An 8,682-nucleotide genomic window follows, 5' to 3' on the forward strand; every position below is an offset into this window, starting at 1 on the left:
CTTGTCAAAGAATGACTATTCTATATCAGTCATGACCGTTGATTTTGGGAACGTAAATTACGTGGCTTTGTATTTCTTTCCAAGTTGAAGAAAAACAAACGTTTTTATACTTTCTTTGTTAATATATGATTTAATCTGATTCGATATTAATATATTATCATGTTTTATGAAAAAGTAATAAAAAAAAAGACCACAGGAAGTTACAAGTTGACGAAATAGTCCCATTTTACTGTGTGTTATTATTATTTTAAAATAGTAAACAAGTCCCTCACTCATAATCGTCACAAAGCTGACGACGACATATGTCCTCTACGTTCTTCCTAACCAAAACGTTATAATATTCATATTGTGTTGCCTCTCAGTGCAATAGCCGTATTATACAGCACCACTTGGTAACGAGATGAAATTTGTTTATATATACACTAGTACTACATGAATGTACATTATTTTAAAAATAATCTTAATAAATTAGACGTATAGCAGAATAGGTTACACCGACAATTTGTTCAACCTATAGCCTACCCGTATGCCTGTAGACCGTTTTAATCAGCGAAAACGATTAGTAGATTATGAATTATCCACTAAAAATAGTTTCAAAAGAAATACTTTCGTATACGATACTTAATAACATTATAAGGTCACCAACATCATACATAAATTAGTGTACAAAAAAAACATCATACATAAATTCAAGATTGTTTCCCCAAGAGAAGTAAAATCAAGGACATGCAGCTAATAGCATGCCATGTTTATTGCATGGTTGTTAAATATTTAAGAGATAGTTCTTAATTTTTCTTAATTAAAAGTTAAGATACCGTTCTTATATTACGTATTTAAAAACCCCAATTTAACCATGATGTATAGGAAACTGTCTGTCTTACTAAATTTCATAAGAAGTTTCAAGGCATGTCCTAGTGTGTCAGATAGATACTTTTCTTCACTCTTGCATACTATATTAATTAATTAAGATTTCGATTACTGAAATCCATCGTGGTGATAAGCTAAGGAAGGAAAATTACCACTAGTGTTTTGATAATAGATATAGTCCTCTAGACATTTTATTTGAAAAATAATTTTGACATTTATCTTTTTATCATCACTTTTACTAAATAAATATGACATGATATACTAAAATGATGAAACACCTAAAGGATAAAAGTGATATAGATAATTACATTTAATACTTATTTATATTTTTGGTAAATTATTTTGAATATGACAGTAAATTATACATCATTATAAAATAAATCAATTCAATAATGACGTTAAATAACATAATAATAGAAATATAATAATATTTATAAATTTTGAAATATTATGTATTTCTAGTTTTTATAACTATAAATTTTATTACTAAAATGATTTTCAATTTTTTCAATTGTTTTTTGAAAAATATAATTTTTAACGAAATATTATTAGCTTCTTTTATATATCAACAAATTTTAGAAATACTGTTTAGTTGTACTTTTTAATAATTATACAACTTTATATCAATTTTTATATTAATTTTATATATTATTTACACAGTTTATTAGGAAGAAATGGACACAAACTAATTGACAGGAAAAAACTAATTGACGGTGGTAGATGACTTCGAGTTCGAATGATGTTTAAACAAGACGACGACCAAAGAGGAAAGAGGAAACTAGTAAGAATTTTCAAAGAAAACCATAATATGATTCTGACATATGCTATGCAATAGGGAACTACATCATCGTTCTCTTGTGTTAGAATTATGCATCAATCAATCAAATATGCAATAGATAGTTTTGGAAAAGATCACATGTTGTTCCTTTCCATATTTATATATATATATATATATACATGTTGTTCCTTTCCATATTTATATATATATATATAATATATATATATATATGTGTGTACTTATGGCAGCTGCAAAAGTATGTTTTCTCTAAATTTTATATTAAATATTGTTTTAGATTTTAAATTTTAAATTTTATTTTATTATTAACATTATTTTACATTTTCAATGTATATTTTAAACAATTTTCTATTTTTACTGTTATTTTAATCAGATATTAATAATAAAACCAAATAAAAACTATATCAAATAGGGATAAAATAGAAAATTTAGCAATTTTCTTAATTTATGTGCATAAATCTTAAACGATACTTATTATGAAAGATATAATATTAAAATCCATATATGTACTTGTGCAACTACAAAAGTCTATAATATTAAAAGTCAACCTTTTTATAATAATAATGCAAAAATATTAAACAAAATAAATTTTATCAAAAAGTATATTTTAATTTTTTGTTTTATGTGGTGTCATAAGTAAATATATTTAACACTTGTAAATAGTTTAATTGTTTTTGAAAAAAAAAATTCTTTAAAAATTCAAAACAATAATTTGGTCCATGGATCCATGAAAACCTTGAGTTATTGTTTTATGTACTAAAATATTGTTAACATAGTTTGTAAATAATATGTAGGAGTTGAATAAATTAATAATATTTATATAATATTTTTTTAAATTTTGATTTTCTATGTAGTATAATGTTAACTATTATAAGTACTCACTTTGTAAATTATTGAGTATATATATATTTTGGTGTAACACTATACATAAAACACCAAGATTTTGTGAATTTGTATTTTTATGCAGTTTTACTAGAAATAAAATCACACCATATTTAATTTTAGAATGGGACAATTGGTGAACTACCCATATAAATGACCAATATTTGCATTGTCTATGGATGGACGTTTCAACTTCATATGACACAATCTTGCTTTTCGTTTGACCGAAATATCCTCTTTCTCTCTTATTCTCATGTGGTCTTTTTTCTCTGACACTCTCTGGCTCTCTGCACATTGCAATCCTTGTTCCCCTCACATATTCTTTTGCTTTCTATTTTAAACTTTTATTATTATTATTTTTCCTATAGATTTGAAACTTTATTTTTTATTCAATTTCTTCGCACTCTCTTTCTTCATATCTCATCTCTTTATTTGTTATAGTTCTTTTTTTTTTTTTCATTCTTGCCATTTACAATATTAATCCATAATAAACGGGAAAATTAATCACTAAACATGTTACAAAATATATTAGAGAGTTAGCAAATTTTGAAAAAAATACAAAATTTGTTAACATGTTACAAAATATGTTAGCGAATTAACAAAGATTGTAACATGATACAAAATTTGTTAACATGTTACAAAATATGTTAGCGAGTTAACAAAGATTGTAACATGATACAAAATTTGTCAACTGTAAAATAACATCAACTATAATCTCGCTAACATGGTACACAATTTGTTAACATTAAAATAACATCATTTTTTTACTAAGTTTATGATAGAACTACATTATAATTCATCAATAATTTGACCACCAACATTTTACAAAATATGTTTGCGAGTTAACAAAAATTATAACAAGATACAAAATTTGTTAACATGTTAAAAAATTTGGTAATATGTTACGAAATATGTTAGTGAGTTAACAAATTTTGTAATATGATACAAGATTTGTTAACATTAAAATAACATTATCTATAAAATGCATAAACTTATTTCAAATTTAGACAATCATAGTGAGAATTTTACTAGAAGATCACGTATGAACTTGTGTGACTTATACATCAAATTCCTAAGTGTTGAGGTAAAATAGACAAAAGAGGCAAAATTTGAAGACCAGCCATAGTTGGTCATCAAGCTTTTTCAACCACCTGTTCGGGTGAGGCTGATTTGGAGGACGACGAAGGCTGAGCTCGAGCCATCGACGCATACATGCGCTGTCCGCAGGTGAAAAAGAAGCCCAAACGCAGTGGCTAGTCTCGATTTTTAAATACAAAAAAAAATCACAAAAAAATCAACACTGTAAATGTTTTAATGAACATGTCTCTAAAAAAATTGAATCCTTATATGAAATAGATGGTAAAATCAAAAGTGAAATGAGTGTGAAATATTAAAAATTGTTTCGTATGTGAAGAAAAAAGAAAAAAAAAAGAAAGATGAAACAAGACATGAAAGAAAACGAGAGAAAACTCATAAGAATAAGAAGGTGATCATTTGTCATTCCAAACAGTAGATGCAAGTGGAATTGCAGGCTTTATGCCAGACCTAATGCCATGTAGGTAATATAGGAATAGGGGTGTTTTGGTCTCCGGAAACAGTGAATCTTTTAGAGAGGTAAGTTTCCAATTGGAGCCTCTCGTATAGGCATAAATGCAAATTTTCCCTTTTAGAATCCAGTTAAAACAGATGTAGTCCCCATGAATATATATAATTTTTGAACGCCACATGTGAAATATATAAGAGAGGAAAAACACGACGTCTAAATCACATTTAGTTTAGTGGTATAAATGTTGGTATTTGTACCTTAATAACCCAGTTTCAAACTAATGGATCAGTAAAAATTGATTTTTTCATTCAAAAAAAAAAAACATGACACAACCATACCACACTAACATGGAAGGAAGATCCTCCGGCGTCATCAAACACAGTTAAGCTTTGATTTAGGTCAATGAGTGCATTAGTGAAGGCTTCTCCTGTTCTCCACCACTTTGTGGCGATTAACATCCATGTTTACTATAATCAAAAGAATTATAAGTTATATTTACATACAAATGTAAACAAAAGTTCTTTAATATGAAGAAAATATATAATCTCTAAAACTATATACAGGCTTTCTCTAGATCGACCCTGATGCAATCCACACCTATTACTCGATTACACTCCTGGGAATCGTCGAAAGATTTAGGATGGAAGATTTTCCCAAACAAGAATAACTTTGATTCTACTGAACTGAACTCAACCAACTTTGATCAAATCACTCCAAAATCAATTTCGTATGTCACTTTATAAATGCCTTTCATCGCATGGGCATTAATAGCATGTGGAAGGTAATGTGTCATTGCATTGGGATTAGGTTTAGGAATTCTGTTTACGATTTGGTTCATTCGATTTTTTTTTTTGTTTTTGAATTTTTTTTTTAGATATATAGAAACTGTTTAGTTATTTATGAAAATCAGTTTGATTTTGTTACTTTGGTTTCTAGTTAGGATCACAATGTCAGAAATTAACTAAATTTCCATAAACCGAATTAGAACTTAAACGGCATATAAATCAAGAATCAAAAACCAAACTTGAACTGATAAAGTTTCTAGTTCCAATTCGATCTCAGTTTCACTTTCGATTTGATTCGATTCAAATTCGGTTTTCAATTCCTGATTTATTTTCCATGCCTAATTAGGATCGTATAGCAAACCACAGTACCATCTTGTTTTTGTGATTCAAAATCAGAACTAGTATGATACTAGAAAGAAATATTAAAAAAGAATTAACAAGATTTAAGAACCTAAATCTTGATCCAAAACCAGAACTAATATGATACTACAAATTTAAGAAACTTGATCAAAAGAATTAACGAAATTTATATAAACAGAGAAATATCCTCTAAACACTGCTCTCTCTCTCTCTCTAAAAGTCAATGATCAAGCTTGGGGATCATATCAAGTACAAACAGAAACAATATTAACAATACAACATCCGATTTTTAACACTTGAGCTGATATAACAGAGAATGCTCTCTGTTCTGTTCCAAAAAAAAAAAACTGATTGCCAAATGAGCTTCTTCTAGTACACGCTGGCTTCTGTTTCTGCAGAGATTTTAGCTCTTTCAGATTTGATCGCCCTTAGGCCCACAGTTTGGTTTATGAGTGTCTAGACGCGTCCTCATGCAACTGGGTAGTCCTCACATTAGGATCATCCTGTCACAGTAAATGACATGTTTCCATGAACAGAGATTGACCAGTAGTAGTAGATCCGAACATGAAAAAAAAAGGAGAGATAAATATGTAATTAGAATGAAAATTTACCCGGATAGAAAGTTGGGAGGACGGAAGAAATCTACTCCCTAAGAAAGAACAAAGTAGAGAATGATCAAATTTAAATTGGTAAAAGATTTTAACAAGGCTCTTGAAAGAGAAAGAGCCAAGAATAAGTAAGGTACCTGTCCATGGATGCCTGGCTGAGCAGTGTAGTAACCGTCGTAGCTTGGTGCTATTGAGTTCAACTGTCGCTACAGAAAACCAGTTGGGATTTTTCTTTAAAAAATCCAAAGTTAATGATCCAAAAATAAAAAAGCAGAAAAGTTACACAGATAGGTGTTGATGGTCGGATTTTTCATACCAATCCTTGAATTGTTTGTTGATTCCCATAGAAGTTATCGCGATTTGCCCCACCCATTAAGTCCAGCTGAACCTGTAAACACACATAATCACACCACAAACTGCATACACATATAAGAGAATAGATAACATTTGTTTTGTGTGCATAGTTTACCATATTTTGCACACTCTGCTGTGCTCCGTAATAACCTTCAATGCCAACTGTCCTTGGATTCAACTTATCCTGCACACACAAATTATCAAATACTTAGGGGACTTTAGTTTAACAGGTGATTGATACGACATATCAACAAAAGGACAGACCATCTGTTGCAAGCTCTCTGGCGCTGCAACTGGCGGCATAACCTCCTGCTCTGAGTTCACCTGCAAATCCGTGGTCAGGATCATAAAACTCCCAACTTGTATTGCAAGCAGAGATTTTAAAACAAGAAAGCTACTTTTCTCTTCTTCGTTGGATTCTTTTTCTTGCTCGCCTTGCCTCCTGCGCCTCTGCTCTGGTTATCCTCCTCCACAGAAACCAGACCTTGAGTTGGTGAGCTGACCACATCTGGAACACTTCTCCCGGAAGTATTAACACCAGCACAGTTTCTCAAAGCTTCTTCAACCGCAAGGAACGCAACGTTGTAACTCTCCTGAGAGCATGACGCCTCTTCGCTCAGCTTCAACGCTCTCTGGCATAAGTCGTTGTACCGCTGCAGCCTCGTCTGCAACTGCTGAGGCGGCTCTCCTGATGAAAACTGCCGGCTCTTCGCGTCTTTCGTCCACCGTTTCAGTACGTACTGCGAGGGGATGGAAGAGAGATGACAGCACTGAAGAACGTTGAGCGTGTGTCTGCATAGATAGCCTTTATACTCAAACAACCGACAGATGCAAAAGACTTCCGCCTTGGCCTGGTTCCATGTCACAACAAACTCCTGGCTGTTCTCGAAATCCTGAACTCTAAAAGTAGAGCACGTCGCGTCTCGGTTCTCCTCCCTCGGACTACACGCGATCGCGCCCAAAACTTCCACCTGGAACTTCTTGAACACGGCGGGAGTGTAGACTTCGGAGACACTCTTCTCAAACGGTGACGGAGACTTCAACGTCGGCTGCTTGTTCCACGTCTCGGACTCAGCCTTGGCTTCTTCCTCGAATCTATCTTGCAGAATCGTATCGTATAGTTTCACAAACTCTTGTACGCTGGTCTTCTTGTGCAAGTACTTGTCTAAGAAAGCGTTGACACTGTCAGCTCTCTGAGGTGTGGACATCCCCGCCAAAAGAACATCACTCATGTAGGTCGGCGCCCATTTCCTCCGGTCTTCGTATAAAGACTGCATCGACTGATCTTCCTTGAGGCCGAACTTAGCAAGAATCTTCCACCATCTCCTCGCAAAGTCTTCCTCCTTCCATGACTTATAAACACACTTCTCGAACTTCTGCGTAAAATCTTCCTTGTGACCGAGATTCTCAGAGACCTTACTCAGCACATGCCAAAGGAAAAAGCAATGCCGAGTGTTAGGGAAGACTACAGACACAACAGAGTTCATTACAGAATCTTGCTCAGTGATCAAAACCTTCGGAGCTTGTCCACCCATCGCCTTCAGCCAAGTCTCCATCAACCAAGAGAAGGTAACCGCACTCTCGTCGGATAGCAAAGCACATCCAAGAACCATATACTGATAATGCTGATTCACACCGACGAAAATAGCAAGCGGCGTCTTGTACTTGCTTCTCACGTAAGTCGTGTCTAAAGAAACAACATCACAAAAAACTAACATAACCGCCCCTGCTCTTCGCATCAACCCAAAACACATTCTTCACACGCTGGTCATCTCCGAGATCCACCGCGTAATAAAAGTTCGAACTCAAACCCTGCATCCTCTCCAAGAACTCAAGCAGAGTCTTGAAATCCCCTGTCTCAACTCCCGACCGACCTTTCTCGTGAGAACTCTTCGCATCACAGAGCTTATACTCAGCGAACTGCTTAGCCATAGCAGCGTATATATCCTCCTCGCCTGCTCAGTCACAGCCTGAGCTGGCACAAGCTCGTGGTTATGCTCCCTGACAAAGCTGTGAACCACCCATTTCCCGTTAGACCGTCTCTTAACATGCATGCTAGCTTTACAATCAGTCTTCGCGCAAGCCCTCCTCCCACCCACCACCACCACCAGACATATTATGATGGTCCTGCTTGTTGCTGCTCTGTCTAGCTCGCGGACGGTTAAAAGACTTGTTATCGTACTCTCTCTTGGTACCGTACCTAGAGCAAGCGAACTTAGCGTCTATAAACTCCCTCGTGGTCTTGACCTGCGACTGTTCTGTATCGCCGTGTTGAACCCTATGGCACGTGAGTACTCTTGGTAGAAGGCGTAGGCTTCGCCGTGTGAATCGAACTCCATGCCGTTGAGCGGCTCAAGGTTATACTTTCTGTGTAGTCGACCAACTCAGAGGTGTGACGTGTCCCATGACGACGACATCGTCCTCCTCCTCGATCTTACTACCAATGTCTATGTCTGAATTGTGCAAGACGTTGTTGTTATCGTC

At 34.1% G+C, this 8,682-nt stretch overlaps 1 pseudogene; it reads right to left on the bottom strand.

Annotated features, from left to right (window-relative positions):
• Nucleotides 1-5,843: 5,843 nt before the first annotated feature.
• On the bottom strand, nucleotides 5,844-8,682 carry LOC130495489 (protein FAR-RED ELONGATED HYPOCOTYL 3-like; annotated as a pseudogene).

The sequence above is a fragment of the Raphanus sativus genome, chromosome 6 (genome assembly GCF_000801105.2).
Source record: "Raphanus sativus cultivar WK10039 chromosome 6, ASM80110v3, whole genome shotgun sequence".
NCBI lineage: Eukaryota > Viridiplantae > Streptophyta > Magnoliopsida > Brassicales > Brassicaceae > Raphanus > Raphanus sativus.